Genomic DNA, 2,701 nt, shown 5'->3' with positions numbered 1-2,701 from the left:
CCAGCCCGTCGAACGGGAGGATGCCGTGCGTGGGCCGAGGAGATGCCCGGCCCCTGTTGGAGCAACACGTTTTGCACGCGAAATCTTTCTATCTTATCTATTAGCTAACACGAGTTTCCTTGGTTTGGTCCATCTTTGTGCGCTTTCGTCCGCGCTTTCGTACGTCCGCCAGTCCTACCATCGCGTGAGTCCTGTTCTCTCCGGTTTCTAATTCATGTATGTATGTGCCAAGTCGTGGTCGGTTCAGTTTCCTAATTGTCGGTAATAATAACCCTGAACACGATCGAGTTCTATTTCCTACACGGCTCCTCCCTTCCGCCTAACCGTGCGCCTCCCATGAACCAAACCCTAAACTAGATCGTGCGGCTGCGCTGGTGTCCTAGGCTCCTGGCTACGTCAGCCAAGAGAGGCGCGCGAGGAGAGCATAGCGCTGTGGCGTTGTTCATCGCCGCCCGAGAGGCTGCGTAACCGGCGGCCACCGTGGCAGTGCGCTGCACCGTTGGCGAGCACGAGAGACTACCGAACCAGAAGTGGATGTGTACGACGACGGTGCGCGTGCAGGAAAGACCGCACGGCGGGTAGTCTCATCGGCAAACTCATCTAGAATCGTGGAAAAGCTTTGCCTGATAGCATGAATGCAAGGAAGTGGCCATGGTGGCCCAAATTCTTCTAGCGCGAGCTCAGGGCGCACCATAGGTGGAAGTCGGGGGGCTTGGAAACGCCGGCGTGGCTACTGGCTACCGCGCGGGCTCAGGGTCGCGACCTAAGCAGTCTTTGGCGAATCCTCGATCTGATACATCGATCATGCAGCCCATCTGCTCGAATCCCGCTCTGTAGTTTGCGGGTAGGAATTTGGGGGAGTTCAGATTAATGAGACAATGCGCATCTCCACGATTCCCGCTCCCTACTAGACGAGGAGGCGAGAAGCCGTTTCCGTGGAGCTATCAGCTGGCAGCCTTAGACGCCCCCACCTCAGATGTCATCGGCACCGTAGCTTTGAGTTGCAAAAAACCGAGACCATGTTGCTCATGCTGCCGACTTCGACGAGACATTGCGATCACCTGAAGCATCCAATCTCGTCGGCCGTTCTGTGCTCGACATTGCCGTCTCGCCGTTATGTCACCTGCTCTGAAAGTTCAATCTCCCCTTTTGCCGAAACTTGGCCAGTTGGTGTTGCACGCATCTCATCCTTCCGCCTGGGCTCGAAATTGTCGTGTTGCCGTTGAATTCGCTTAAGTACTTCCACAAATCTTTTACTTCCTTCCTCGCTCCCCCACATAGGAAAAGGCCGATCCGCTGCGATCTCGCCAACAGGAAGCAACGGAAAATCAGGAGGACAAAAGTGACTCAAGCTTATTCAGAATCAGCTGCGCCTGGGTATTCTTTTGAAGATCCTTGATTTCTCTTCCCATCGCCGCTCACGATGCTATGACTAAATCTTTGTCAAAGCTATTAACTGTTTGATTTATTTCTTGAGCTCCATGATTAGGCACTGCAGAAGTAACCTTAAATTCAAGATGAGTTATTGGATGCACTGAAGTTGGGTGGAACCGTGGAAGAGTACATCCGTCTTCTACTTATACAGAATAAAAGCTCATACTCTTCAAATTCAGTCTCTCTGTCGACCAATGTTCTTATGTTGAAGAATGGAGAAGTTTTTTTCACTTCACCGGAATTTCATAGGATGTTTTCGTTGTAGCATTAGCATATTAGCAGTTTGGTTTTTTACCTACAAGAAGTTCCATGTTTTTAGGTTTATTACAAGCTACAGAATTGCGAGGTTAAAGCACGTGATCATTAAACATGATCTGGCATGTTTTTCTATGCATTCACCAATAAATTTATTGCACGCTTTATTTATACTACTCTGAAGTCTTTTAAACATATCTTTAAATCTTGATCAGGTACACTTCATGATAAAAAAAAGGCCATGGTATATTTTCTAAGTATTTACAACGTTTTAGAAACTATTATTATGTTGGTGCATGAATCTTTGGACTGTAGAACGAAGAGATATATGCTCACTAGTAGAAAACGGGTCTTTTGTTCGGAGCTGCAAGGAGCATTAGCACCGGATTTGTCACGAACCGGTGCTCTAAAGGGGTCATTAGCACCGGTTCGTGAGGTCTGGACGTCCCCGCGGCATTAGCACCGGTTCGTGCGGGACCTTTAGCACCGGTTTGTAGCACGAACCGGTGCTAAAGGGTTGGCATAACCCGTATGCACCGGTTCGTGTTACGAACCGGTGCTAAAGGTCTATCCTTTTGCACCGGTTCGTAACACGAACCGGTGCAAAAGGTTTTTCTGCTCCCCACGCACCTCCACCCCCCCTGATACGTCCATTTTGCATCACTATTTTATATCATAATTTGTTGTTATTCATTGATATATTTCATATTTGGAGATGATACTTATGTTATTTCACCTATTTTGCATGTTTTATGATTATTGGAGAATTATTCACCGGAGTCAGGATTCTGCTGGAAAAAGCGCCGTCAGGACACCATATTTCTGAAGATCAACAACTGACGGAAATTACACAGAACATCTTATTTTTCCAGAAGACGAAGCCAGCCAAAAGGAGGGACCGAGGAGGGCCGCCATGGCCCCCCCATAGGCCGGCGCGGGCCCAGGCCTGGCCGCGCCGCCTTGTGGGGAGGGGGCCCACAGCCCCCTTCGGCCGCCTCTCCTTCGCGTACAT

Source organism: Lolium rigidum, chromosome 2 (assembly GCF_022539505.1).
Source record: "Lolium rigidum isolate FL_2022 chromosome 2, APGP_CSIRO_Lrig_0.1, whole genome shotgun sequence".
Classification (NCBI taxonomy): Eukaryota; Viridiplantae; Streptophyta; class Magnoliopsida; order Poales; family Poaceae; genus Lolium; species Lolium rigidum.
The sequence above is the reverse complement of the archived record's forward strand: the minus strand, read 5'-3'. Positions refer to the sequence as shown.